We start from the raw sequence: 13,983 nt of genomic DNA, 5'->3' as shown, positions 1-13,983 counted from the left end.
TACTATTATTTTTTGTTAAGAATTTTATTAAAAAAATTCTCATTTTCTCCATTTTGGTCTTTGATTCTTAAAAATGTCCCTTCATCTCAAAAACTGGTATGAGTACATGATACACACCTTTTCTTTCCCTCGGCCGTTTGTGTATCGAGAGAGAAGTGTAGATCTGACATCCTACGCCTGGCCCATCAGCTTTTCCGTGTGTAAAGTTGGGGCAGAGTTACGTATATTCATGTTCAGGAGATGGATGAGAAAGTGAGGGGCTGGGTTAGCAACAACAAAATCCCCAAGCAAGTCAACCAAAAGGAGATGGACGATAAAATCCCAAGCAAGTCAATGGAAAGGAGGAAAAAGATGTTCAGCTCAGTCTCAGCCCTTGGCCAGCTAGCTCTGTTGTTTAAGGACCAGTGGTGAGGCAGGAACATCAGGGTGGAAAGACCGGCAGAGAGCAGCAGCTCACCTCCCAGCAGTCAGAAGCAGACACAGAATGAGAAACACGGTCCATGACAAGATCTACCCTTTGAAGGCTGACCCTTCCGCGAGTGACCTGTTGCCTTCTAGAATATCCCCACCTCCTAGTTTCCACACCCCCATAATTATTATGTATCAATTGTGCATCCACTGATGAGCGAGTCCATTGATTAGTTCAGAGTAATGATAGTCATTTCTTAGCTTACCAGCTGGAAACCAAACCTTTGATACAAAAACCTGTTTGGGGACATTCCATATTCAAAATGAATCTCTGTGCCTGGCTCCCTAAGGCTTATGGCCACCTCATAATGCAAATGAAAGAAAGAACTTACTAGGCCTTAAAGTTTCAGAGGGCAAACTTTGACTATGATTGCCATGGCTGGGAGCACTGCAACAGGCAGGAAGGCGTGGCACTGGAGCAGTAGCTGAACGTTTACATCCGATTCACAAACAGGAGGCAGAAAGGGAGACACTGGGCCTGGTGTGTGAGCATTCTGAAACTTCAAAACCTACCTTAGTGACTTGCCTCCTCCTCCAAGACCTCACTTCTTATCCTCCCCAACAGTTCACCAACCAGGGACCAAGCATTCAGATATGACCAGATGGAGACCAATCTCATTCAAATCACCATTGTGGGTAGAGTTGCTTCATATTTAAACCACAAGTCAGTTGTGGTGGCTCATAATCCTAGTACTTAGGAAACTGAGTCAGGAAGATTCTAGAACTCTGGGATCTCCAAGCAAGGAGTGGCTTTTATTTTCGGACTTTAGCAATGTCTGTCACCTCTCGAGGGACCCCTTGGGTCTGGGACCAGCTGGAGGAAAGCCCCTCTGCACCCCTGTTTTCTGTGCACCCCTGTGTCTTCTGATCTGCTGCAATGATGGTGCTTCATTTACAAATGAAACCTCTCCTTGGCAAGCAGGTGGTGGCAGGTGCATGGGGCAGAGAGGACACCCTGGAGACATCCCATCCCCACTCCCCTCTAAGAAGGGAGCCATTGCTGTCATCTTCCAAACCTTTTCCAGGACAACAGGCGTTCAGCACCCACCAATCCCCACAGCAGACCCTCCTCAGACCCTCTAGGTATCTTTTGATCATTGGCAAGGAGCCAATTCTCATTGAACAAACTTTTGCCATCTAGCCTGGGCCATGAGCTGTCAAATGCAGACAAACAGCCCCTGCCTGGCAGTGCCAATCTTCATGCTTCAGATTCTGGGAAAGATCCTGATATACCTTGTGACTGGGTCTTGCTTGGTCCCCTCTTCCGATGGCTACTTAGCATGCGTGGTAGGTAGTCAGGTTCATTAGCGGCTTTCGATGCAGCGCAAAATCCAGAGGGTAGGTGGGGTGCAATGATCCTGAACACACCATCTGGAGCCTGGGTCCAGCAGAGCCAGAAGCAGTTTCATTCTTAGACATTCTCAATACAAAAGCTAACACAGTCTTCTATTGCTTAGGCCAGTTTGGGTTGCTTTCTGTCCCTGATTTATATACAAGAGGGGATGAGCCGGTGCTGCGTGTGTGTGTGTGTGTGTGTGTGTGTGCGTGCGTGCGTGTGCGCGCACACGCATGCATGCATGCATGCTTGTGTGTGTGTGTGCATGCATGCACCTTTGTAAGACAGAAGTTGGTGTTGGCCATGTTCCTCAATTGCACACCAACTTAAAAAAATTTTTTTGAGAGAAGATCTCTCACTGAAGGTGGAACTTAGCAATGGGGTAGATGAAAATTGCCTGGCTGATGAGCCAGGCGATCGATCTGTTTCTGCCTCCCCAGCTGTGAGGTTACACATATACAATCCTGCAGCTAGCTTTTTATGTGGCTACTGGGGATCGAACTCAGGTCCTTATGCTTGCAGCGCTAGCGCTTTACTGAATGAGCCTTCTTCCCCACCCCTGGAGAGAATGGCTACCTTCTGCCCTGAAACAGCCCTGAGAAGCTGGAAGAATAAGTCCACATGGCTGACAGTGGACCAAGGCCCAGAGATAATCAGGGGGCTTGGCCTTGTTCATTTTGCTCACTGATGGTACAAACAGGTCTGAGGTGACTCTGTCTTGACGTTCCAGTCACACTAAGACACGTGTCCCCAGAACTTGGTATGTTCTCTTGCCTCTGGGTCTGCCGTGTACTGAACAGAACTGACCCCTAACATATGTCAAAGTATTAATCCTAGGTCCCTCTGAGTCTGACCTTAGAGGAAATAGGGTCTTTGTAGAAATAAATAGCACAAGAACTCGAGACAAATCCATGGATGGCCGTGGACTATGGACAGGACTCCTCTTCTCCCCACTCCCTGTTTTCCCCACCTCTCCCTCCCCATCCTTCTGAGAAGGGTCTCACTATGCCACGCATGCTGACTTTAGCCTCCTGAGTGCTGGGATTACAGGCATGAGGCCCAGGCCTGGCTAGAGGCTTTTCTTATCAGAAAGAGGCGTGAGAACTGGCAACAGTGGGACAGCCATGTGACTACAGAGAACAGAGGAGATTAAGAGGGATGTGTCCACCGCCAGGGAAAGCTCAGGTCTGTCCACAGCCCCTGGAAGCCAGGAAACAGACACGAAACAGCCCTGCTACAGGGACTCCAGAGACACCAGGTCTGCAGGAACGAATGCATATCCATAGTTGGAGGTCACTTGGTACAAGAACTCCAGACGATGGATGTAGAACCGTCTATGTGTGTTCTGCTAGCCAGGTACTTAGCCCTCCCTCTGTCCTCCCCGGGCTCTGCTCACCACTGCGTTTTGGTGCTTGGGGGGAGTTGGTGAGGGTTTATGCTTTAGGAGGACAGGGGAGGCCTTCCACAACCTTCTTTATGCTCACTGTGTCTTTACTCTGGGTTCTGCTGGTCTCAGCTGAAATGCCACCTCCTGCCCCAGTCTCTCTGTGACCCCACCTCTTTACTCCCAGAGTACCCGCGGTGTCCTTGCACTGCCTGTCAACACCATTTCCTCTCTGTTCACACTGGGACTGGGCGCTCCCTAAGGTCATCAATGCACCTGACTTCTCTTTGTGGCCACATAGACACCTTACAGGTTTGGGGACAGGAAGAACTTCACTAATATTTGCTGTTACCTGCACCACAACTCGACTCCTGCTTCCAAGGGAAGAAACACTTTCCCAGAGCAAGTGTGGAATAGCAGGATCACCCGCAGCAGTGGGGGCGGGCACTTGCCCCAGCACAACTATGCCTTGGCATGGTCCCCTGCCCGTGTTGCCAAGGCCCTGTCAGAGGCATGACAAACAACTTGGCTGATGGCTTATAATGTCATAGATGATGGAAACAGGGAGGCTACGGCTGAAAGAATGGGTTGGGGATGCTTGTCATAACTTTATTTGTGGGAGGTGAGTTCCTGTCGTTCGGGTGATGGATGGTGGCCAGGCCAGCACAATACAGACCCTGCCACTGCCTCTTTCCCCTCGCTCTAAGCCAAATGACTTTGGGAATGAAAAATGGCTTTGCTGGGAGAGTCAAGGGGCGGGGAATGATGGGAGAGGGGCCTGGGTGCTGGCACCTTGAAAGGACTTTTGCCTTCCTCTTGCTGAGAACTGGGTTTTGCCCAGTCTGGTTTCCCTCCCTCTATTCTTCCCAAGGAGATTACTGACAATAATCCCAGATACATCGTCTACCCTATTTCTGAAGCATGCCTTAAGAAAGACGAATCCTTACACAGATGAGGAAACAGAGACAGCCTGATGGAGGATGTTGTAGAAGACTACCCGGGAAAGGCAGGCTTTCTGATGGTCCTTCAAGAGGGGGCTAAAATATTACTTAGCAGAATAAACAATTCAACACTCCTCCCCCAGTCATCCAGTCCATAGACAGAGTTCTCAAAAGGAGACACACACTCTCTTAGGCAGAAGCAAGATGGCGAAGGGACCGGCGGCTTTAGGAAAGTATCCAGTAAGCTGCACCTGCTGTGCCACTCTGTGGCTCTAAGGGCTACCACCTCCAGAAATGGACCCCTGACAAACATGGCTTCCTGCTCGGAACTAGAGGAAGTAAAATAGGGAGTGCCAAGACCGAGTGAAGACACACTCCCGGGACTGGGCAAATGATGTACCTAAAGATTATGAACACAGGTTCAGACATGGACTCCATGAAGGAACGGCCTCTAAACCAAGAAGGGCAGCTGTTGCAGCATCCAGTTCACCTCGAGGACTTCAGTCTTCAGTCACATGATAAATGTTCTAATGTTCTGGTTCCAAAAGCTGGTGGGGGTGGGGGTAAGGGTGGGGCAGGAGCAAATAGCCAATAAATGTATGAAAAGATGTTTGACATGTTCAGCTGTTGGGGACATGCATATCAAAACCGCTTTGAGATTTCATCTCACTCCAGTCGGAATAGCTGTCATTAGGAAGGCAAATGACATGAACTCCTGGCCGAGATGTAGGGAAAGAGGAACCCTTATTCACTGCTGGTGGGCTATAAAATGGCGCAGCCACTGCAGAAATCAGTGTGGAGGCTTCTCAATGAGCTAAAAATAGAATGTCCCTAGGACCAGCTATACCACTCCTGGTATATACCCCAGGACTCTATGTCAACACATAGCAGACATGCACACATGTCTGTGTTCACGCTGCACCATCCACAAGAGTCGAGATCTGAGACCAGCCTAGGAGTCCACCAATAGGAGGCTGGCTAAAGAAAATGTGGTTACGCACAATTCAGTCATGATGAAGAATAACATTATGTCTTCCTCCACCAAGGCCCGGGGAACATTTCATAAGTGAGAGTGGAAAGAGTTGGAGGATGGGAAGACTTGTCATGGAACACTGCCATCCAGGTATGACGTGGCTGCTGCAGTCATGAACACACAGCACAAGACCGAGCCCTTTAACATTCCAGCAAGGACAGAGGAGGTCCCGTGAGGCTCCATCCCTTCTGAGGAGCTAATGACTGTGAATGGCTTCTGGGGGGCATCATTAATGTAAATGGTTTCTTGGGTGGGGGGCACATTATTTTATTTAATGGTGTGGTCACTGGGGGACTAGATGGAAAGAAGGGTCTCAGAGGGAAAGGAAGACGGATAACAGAAGCTAATGGGTGAGCTACAGCAAGAACCCATTGTATATATTTATGAAACTGTCAAAAGTAAAGAAAGTTATGTCCTTAGAGAGGAAATGGGTGGAACTGGAGAGCAGTGTGTTAAGTGAGAGAAGACTTAGACAAGTTTGCTGGGGCAGCGAGAGGACTCAGCAGGTAAAGGTGCCTGTGGCCAAGCCTGTCAACCGGAGTTCACTTCCTAGGAAGGGGAGAACTGACTCCCACAAGTTATCCTCTGATCTCCATATGTTCTCGGTGGCGGGTATGTTTACACATGCGTGTGCACACACACGATAAATAAAATGTTCAAGAAAAAATTGAGAAAAAGAAAGACAAATGTGCACACTTTCTCTCACGTGAATCTAGAGTGCATGTATGTGTAACATACGTCAAAGCTGAGGGGGATTGTGGGGAGGGTGAAGGGGACCAGTGCGAGTGGAGGAGGAGTAAGAGAAGGTAGTGGAGCACGCAGCATCCACAGGCTGGGCAGTGGTGGCGCACGCCTTTCCTGCAGTCGGGAGGCAGAGGCAGGTGGATTTCTGTGAGTTCGAAGCCAGCCTGGTCTACAGGGTGAGTTCCAGGACAGCTAGGGCTACACAGAGAAACCCTATCTTAAAACAAACAAACAAACAAACAAACATACAAACAACAACAACAACAACAAAAATAAGGTAGCAAAAGAAGTCAAGTATTAGGGCTAAAGGTATTGGGAAGCTAGAAGAAAGTCAGAAAGGCTTGCACCCACTTTTGTCTGCTTACCCTGTGCAAATGGCTGCTCTTTTCTTTTTCAAATAGAACATTGATTTGGAGGGTGGGTCATTTCCCTGCAGTTGGCCCAGGGCTACTGCACTGAGCCAGCCGCGCAGTCCCAATTGCAGAGTGAGCGATGAGTCTGGAAGCAGGAACAATTCTGCCCAGTGAGATGTGAGCAGTGCTTGCCTAGCCTACGGGCTTCCAGAAAGGATTTTGTTGTTTCTCAGAAAGAAAAAGTCGCGGCTTTGTTGACGGACGTGGCTGCATCTGCGTATAGTGTCTGGCGATGTGTCAATCATCCTGTGAACAAATTCATAAAACTAAGTTCTCATGTTGTCACAGTGGGGAGTGGGGCAGGGCATGGAGCCATGGGATGGGTGACTCCCACACTACCTCACCTCAGAACTTAAGGTCTCCTTGTTAACCCATGAGACTGGTATTGCCTTTCTGCAGCCCCAAGGCCTTCCGGCTGATACAAGGAAAAGTAAATGCTGAATCAAGTGATTGTTTTCGTAGCTCAGTCTTGTAGCTGGGATTAAGGAAGACAAGGGTGCAGGACAAGCCAAGCCTCAGCTCAGCTACTTGCTAGATGTGTGACCTTGGGCATGTCATTTAATGCCCGAGATTTTAGTTTCTGGAGATAAAGGTAAAACATCACAGGACTCTGGCATCAGATGGAAGGGCCACTGAGAATGGCACGTGTTCTCGCTAGCTTTCTATGGCTGTGATAAACACCATGACTCAAGGCATTTGGGGAGGAAACAGTTTATTTCATCTTATAGTTTATAGTTCAGCACCGAAGGAAGCCAGGACATGTGCTTAAGCCAGGATCTTGGGTTGGGAACCAAAGCGGAGACGGAAGCAACGCTCAATAGAGAACATTGTTTACTGGCTTGCTCCCGTGGCTTGCTCAGCTTGCTTAAATTTTTTTTAATTTAAATTTCATGTATATGGATGTCTTGCCTACATATATGTCCGTACACTATGTGCATGCCTGGTGCCCACAGAGACCAGAGGAGGGAATTAGATCCCCAGTAACTAGAGTTACAGGTGATTGCGAGATGCCATGTGGGTGCTGGATTCAAACCCAAGTTCTCTGCATGAACAGCCAGTGCTTTCTCACTGAGCCACCTCTCGAGTCCCTTGGCTTGAATATATATATATATATATATACAACCCAGGGCCACCTGTCAGGGATGGCACCACCCGCAGTGGCCTGGTCCTTGCAGGATTGGGTTAATTATCATCAGGAAACATTTCCCAAAATTGATCTGTGCTTCAGTAACTCCTAAAATAAATTCTGGAAGTTTGAGCCAACACTGGCTATGGAGTCATGTTGAACTGGACTTCCTTCTTGCTTTTTATGGACTGACACTCTGATGGCTGTGGTGTTTTCAGAGAGAGAGACCCTCTTCCCAGGTGAGTCTAAATTGTGTCGAATTGATAATTAAAGCTATCCATCACACACCCCATGCCTACTCTAAAGTTGGGGCCACCCAAGGCTCATGTGTCCCAGCCCAGCGTATAGCATTGGTGGGTAGGCAGGGTTGGAGGCCTTGGCATTACAATGCCTGGGTCAGGAGGGTAGGGAGGTGCTAGAGGCGTCAGATACAGTACTCTGGGCACCATAGCACTTGGAGTGTGGTCATGCTGATATTCCTGTGGCAGAGGTACCAGGGTACTCTGCAAACTGAGCTACACCCCTAGAGGAGGACCCGTCTTCAGTCAAGGGCATACAAGTAGCTATGCTCCCCTGTTAGAATTTCCAACAAGCTCTCAAGATTGACCTTTAGGCAAGTATGTAGGGCATTTTCTTGATAAATAACTGATGTACGAGGTCCAGGCTCACTGTGGGCAGTTTCACCCCTGGGTTGGTGGTCCTGGGTTCTATAAGAAAGCAGGCTGAGCCAGTCATGGGGAGCAAGCCAGTAAGCAGCACCCCCTTATGGCCTCAGCATCAGGTCCTGCCTTCAGGTTCCTGCCTTGAGTTCTTGTTCTGACATTCCTGGATGATGGACTTAGAAGCTGTAAGACGAAATAAACTCTTTCTTCCCCAAGCTCTTTTCGTCCTGGTGTTTATCATGCAATAGAAACCCTGCTTAAGGCAGGCACTAATTCTATTTGTGTGGGCTCTGCCCTGTGACCTTGTCACCTCCCATAGGTATTACCTCTTGGTGCTGTCACAATAGGGAACAGGTTTGAAGGCAATAGTTTGGGAGGACCCGAGCAGGAGCCTGCAAAAGTTCCACCGCTTTGGTCTGAGACTTAGCTGCTCCCGGCTGTGTGATCCTGTGCAGATGAAGTAACTCTTGGGAGTTTTGGAAGGGACCAGGGGCTAGAATCGAATGCTGTCTAAACACGGTACAGTCCTGGATGAGGCCTTGAGATAACAACAGAAGTTCAGGGTCTCTGAGGATACACCCAAGGTCACAGAACCCTTCGGTAGGGTAGACTCACGCTGCAAACCCAGGAGTGCCTGACCTTAGAGCTGTGAGTGAACACGGGCATCACCTGCTCCCGAATGAATTCCATGCAGCCCTGGCCAAGGCCAGGGCCAGAGCTTGGGGCCCCGTTTCTGAAGCTGAATCCTTGCTCTGCTCCTTAGTGTTGGCTTAGCCAGCTGTGGCCAGGATTTTGCTGCTTCTCTCCTCCCCTCCCCCTACCACCTGCTTCTTCCTGCCCCTCCTTTCCTGGACAGTATTTCCCTGGGGCTCCCGCTACCAATTTGCAGAGCAGAAGCATGCACAGGCAGTTCAGGGGTGGCGTGAGCTCGGCGGCTCTGGTATTGTTTTTAATTCAATATTTTGTCCCTGTGCGCCAGCCTCCTTTATTGGATGAGAACACTGTTATTGGATCCTGCCCTACAGGAGAAAATGCTGGCTTCCCCGGGACATGGCAGCTGGGCTCTTCTAGAGTCTGATGTGTCAAGGCGGGGTGAAAAGACAGCAGAGAGTTCCAGAAAATCTGCTGGCTACAAGCTGTTCTGTGACATGCGTAGAAATATTAACATATGTATTCTTGGCCTTTCCCCCTGCCTCCCTGCTAGGGTGGACAGAAGCTTGGGCAATGCTTCCCACAGGCCCCTCCCTTTCTCAGCGTGGCCACTGCACCTCATAGTCCTGCTGATGAGATGCCATCCTCTGCCCAGAGCTGCCACCCAGGAGGAGGTCTCTCAAAACCCAGACAGCAGCTCTTCCTGCTCCCTGCTCTCGCTCAAGCTAATTGTCTTTATTGCAGACTGGCTTCTTTGGGTTTTTTTCTAGGAAGTATAAGATAAAGGTTGAGCATATGGGGTTTGTCTGGGGGTGATCCCAGGGAACTTCTGGAAATAGGGAGTTGGTAAGACAGGAAAAGGAACAACAGAGGGCTTTGGGAGCAGATTATACTTTGGGTACCTGGGGCTGAAGCCACCAGAGGCCTTGAGAGCCAGAGAGCAGCTGATTGTACTTTAGAATCTCCTGCTGGAGGAGGGAGGGGCTGGGCATTCAGCTGCCAGAGGTCTTTATCTAACAGGAAAATGAAAAACCAATGAAAAGCCAGGATACAGGGACATCAGCATCTCAACCAGCAGGCACATCTGCTGGCTTAAAACCCTCTGATGGGTTTGTCTTCACTCTTGGGAATGAAGACTAAATATTTATCTCCATTCTTCTGGGCCTTAGTGGTCCAGCGCCTTCCCACTTCTACTTCCTCCCTGCATCCCACTCTCCATCCCACCCTTGGCCTGAGCAATTCTGGCCTCCTTTCTGCTCTTCAAAGATGCTTCCTCTCAACACAGATCCTTTGTACGTCTGGTTCTTCTCCCCCACATGAATAATCCCTCCCTATCCTTTTACATCCCTGGGCAGCCCGGTGACATCTCTAGGCTGTCTCGGATTCCCTTTGTTCTGTACTCAGAGATCAGGTTCCTTTTTCTGAGTTTGTTGGTATGAGTGTTTGATTCCTGTCTGTCTTCACCATCAGACTCAACCCTAGTGCTCAGCACAAAATATTTTTTTAGGCGAATGAAGAATGTGTGGCGAGACAAGGATTCACTGGGGTCTTTCACTGGGACACAAAGTGCAGAGGTGCATTGAGAAACCCGGAGACCGGTGGATTTGTACAGGAGGGATCACAGTGAGGGAGAGAACTGAACTGAAATGCAAGAGGGATGGGTGGGAGGAGAGCACCTGGACCAGGGGGCTTCAGACAGGTGAGGGAATAGGAGTGTGCTTAGTATTATCCTGCTGTTGTTTGCCAATAACCTTGCAGGGTACCACCTGTGTATCCTTACTATCCTTTTTGTTGTACTTCTTTATGAAAGCCACCAAAGCAGCCTGCTCCCTGAGGTCCTGACCTGTGTGTGTTCTTTGTGCCCACTAGGATCATGAGTTGGGGAGAAGATCACAGGTTGTTGAGCTACATTTCCTTGGGTTTGAATTGGATCCTCCTATCTATGTGACCTTGGGCCAGCCCCTCAGCCTCTTTGGGTCTTGGTTTCCTCATCAGTTAGAGAGGGTGATCTCCAGGCTTTGCATAGACATCTGAAGGGCCAGAGAGCAAACAGAAGCCCAGTGCCTCGTTAGTGGTTTAGCTCCTGAAGAAATAACACTATTATTGTATCTAGGGCCTCATATGTCCATGTTGACCGAGCACCTACTCTGTGCCAGGCACAACACCTTTTGCTGAGTCTTCTGTGGTTCCAGGAGCTGAGTGTGAGGATCCCGGGCTAAGAGCTCACTGCGTCTCACTCATTCCTCTTTGTGGTCCACGGAGGGACTGCATTTCATGGCCTTTCTTGTGTGTAGCAGTAACCGCGAGGCTGTGTTATGGAACTGGGATGAGCACAGGGGTGAAACACAGGTGAGGCAACTCTGAGTGACCCCTCCCCCCACCAACTGGCAGCAAATAAAGGTCCCGGATCCTTAGGAGACACTGAAGCCACAAAGTACAAAGAAACAGAAGCCTGAGTCAACACACAGAAGGCCATCTGTCTGAAACCCTCAAGAGACTGTTGTGAACAAGAAATAAATATTCAAGGGGGGTTGGGAGATGGCTCAGTGGGTAAAGTTCCAGACACACAAGCATGAGGACCCAAGCTAAGATGCCCAGCACCCTCATAAAAGCAGGGTTCTGCAGTGCATGTCTATAATACTGGTGCTACCAGGCAGAGACCAGCAGATCCCTGAAGTCATTGGTCAGCCAGATTCAGTGGAAGACCCTGTCTCAAAATTCAAGTGAGAAAGACACTGATGCTGACCTCTGGCTTCCACGTGCTTGTGCACACACCCCCACACAAACATATACACACATTTCACACTCACATATGGAAATAAACAAATGAATACCCATACTGTTGTTAATTGCATACTCAGGGCCAGCATTTCTCTCTAGGTTCTATAGACCAGGCCTTCTTAAATGTTTTCTACTGGTGTCCCCTTTTGCCTGAAAGATTTTTATGCAACCTCTGGTGCATAGGTATATAAATAAATGCAAAGTCAAACATTTACTGATGAAAGAAATTTATTTGTGAACAATTCTTTGGTGTACATACAATTTTACTACTTATTAAAATGAAAGAAAATTTACATACTAATGAGATTGCGAGCGTGTTTATTTTTACATAGAGTTAAATCTTTGCTACATACTTTCTGCTGCAGGATGTTGAACATCTTCAGTATTATTCAGCTTGACTTTATTTTTTAGAAGAAAGTAGATTTATTAAGGAAAAGTAAGAAAGAGAGCCAGGAAGCTGGCCCCAGGGAGAATGAGCTTGCCCCCCAAGACTGGTGATCTGAGTTTGATCTCCGGAACTTGAGCATTGGAAGGAGAGAATCAGCTCCCAGAGGCTGTCTTCTTACCTCCACGTGCAAACCATGACACATGCACATACCCTCTTTCACCACAGGATAAATTAATAAGTGTTAAAAATATTCTTTAAAAAAGTGACAATGCATTTTCAAGAGTGGGAGGGGCTCCAGTAGAGGAATGCCCTTCATTGACAGACAGCTTGACTTTCTACTTACCAAAGCTGAGGACACCACCTCATGGAAATACACAGCACAGAATGACAGATGAAGGTTTAGATCTGTTTCAGCAATTATTGGAAATTCTGCCCTAGTCTCAAGTCAAATTTCATTAGTGATTTCCTTGTATGAAACTCAGGTCAGAAACTCAAATAGTAATTTTTTTAAGCCAAATATTCCAATACAATATAATTCAAAGATAAACTAATTTGACACTTGTATGATGAGGGATGGTGGTAAGAATATATATACACACATACATACACACACATCTTTGTTTTCTGTAATTAAGCCATCACAGTGCAAGCACGGCAATTCATGACACGCAGCAGTCTTGAATTTGAGCCAAGGTGTTTCATGCCTTCAGTGACATGTTGTGTGTTCAGAACCAAGGCTACAGTGCAGCCACATGACACAACAAAGAAGTGTGCTGCCAAAGATATTTCAAATCCATTATGAATTTGCATTTGAACTAATTTTTGGTCATTGTGCATTCAGATAGCTTTTACTAATGCCAAGGTTTTCATGACCCCCACACCCAAATGGGGGTCCTGATCTAGGGTTTACAAAGTTGTTCAGTGTAGACGGAAAAGAGTCTCAGAGAGGGGGAGTGATTCACTCCAGTTGCCCACAGCCAGAATTTGGTAGAACTGAACATCTGCCTCCAGGTACACACACATGCATGCGGGATTCAGACACAGGCATACTTCAGCATGAATAAATGCAGTTATTAGCCTTGACTCTCTATCCTTTATACCAAGAGCCTGAGAAAAGCTCAAAGACTGCAAAGTTGCCAGAGACAGTGGCAACCCTCCCCTCCTGCAATCAAGAGGCACTGTTGTCCTGTATTAGACTCTAAGTTTCTAGAAGATGTATATTTTTAATGTTCATTAAAGATGCGGGTGAGGTGGCTCATTGGGTAAATTACACTGGCAGCTGAGGCTGATGACTTGAGTTCAATCCCCAGGCTTACATGGTAGAAGGAAAGAAATGATTTCTGCAAGTTGTCCTTTGACCTCCACACACATGCCATGGCCTGTGCCCCGCCAAAGAAGTAAGCAAACAAACAAACACAATAAAAACCTTGCATCACTAAGGAGGTTGATATGATCATATTTCATTGTTTATGAAATTCTCCCATTATAAAAAAATAAGAACACTAAAATCTTTCACTGTGATTGCCACTGGGCTTGGTACACTGTGAGTGTTCCAACCAGGCTACGTCGTAGTCCACAGGTCGTGTGGCAGCACTGTTCCCAACTTTCCAGTTGGTGATAAAGAACACTGAGATTATCCTGCTTGCAGAATGCCACGAAGCAGTGACAGAATAACTCCAAAATGATTAAAAATATGATTTTTATGAACCAAATACCATCTCATACTAGGTTCCATCATAAAAATGGCCCACAATAGCTGGGTGTGGCAGCACCCACCTTTAATCCTAGCCCTTTGGAGACAGATGCATATAGATTTCTGTAAGTTCAAGACCAGCTTGCTCAACATAAGTGAGTTCCAGGTCGTTCAGGGCTAGATAGTCAGATCTTGTCTTCAAAAGAAAGAAAAAGAAAAGAAAGTACACATCCAAAGTGGACTGGAGAGATGTCTCAGTAGTTAAGAGCCTTTGTTGTTCTTGCAGAGGACCTGGGTGTGGTTTCCCAGCACCCAAATAGTGGCTCACAATCACTGTAGCTCCAGTTCCAGGGGATCTGAAAC

The sequence above is a fragment of the Microtus ochrogaster genome, linkage group LG8 (assembly GCF_000317375.1).
Source record: "Microtus ochrogaster isolate Prairie Vole_2 linkage group LG8, MicOch1.0, whole genome shotgun sequence".
In the NCBI taxonomy this organism is placed as follows: domain Eukaryota; kingdom Metazoa; phylum Chordata; class Mammalia; order Rodentia; family Cricetidae; genus Microtus; species Microtus ochrogaster.
Note: the sequence above shows the minus strand (reverse complement) of the source record.